Source organism: Gymnoscopelus braueri, assembly GCF_963280865.1.
Source record: "Gymnoscopelus braueri genome assembly, chromosome: 1".
Taxonomy (NCBI): domain Eukaryota; kingdom Metazoa; phylum Chordata; class Actinopteri; order Myctophiformes; family Myctophidae; genus Gymnoscopelus; species Gymnoscopelus braueri.
In genome coordinates, this window is record NC_137603.1 from 15,726,184 (window position 1) to 15,726,431 (window position 248).

A 248-nucleotide genomic window follows, 5' to 3' on the forward strand; every position below is an offset into this window, starting at 1 on the left:
GTTCACGTTTTGTTTTTATTATTTTTATTACTTTTATTTTGTATTGCTATTTCTATTTTTGATTGTGTATAAATCTGCCCTATGTTTACTTGATTTTTAGCTTAACTACATTGTTTAGTTATGTTTCTGTTTGCCAATTCTTTTTCTGGCATTCTACTGTTTATTGTCTTGATGTGAAGCACTTTGGGTTGCAATTTTGTATGAAAGGTGCTATACAAATAAAGTTTGTAGAAACTCTAGGAATTCTT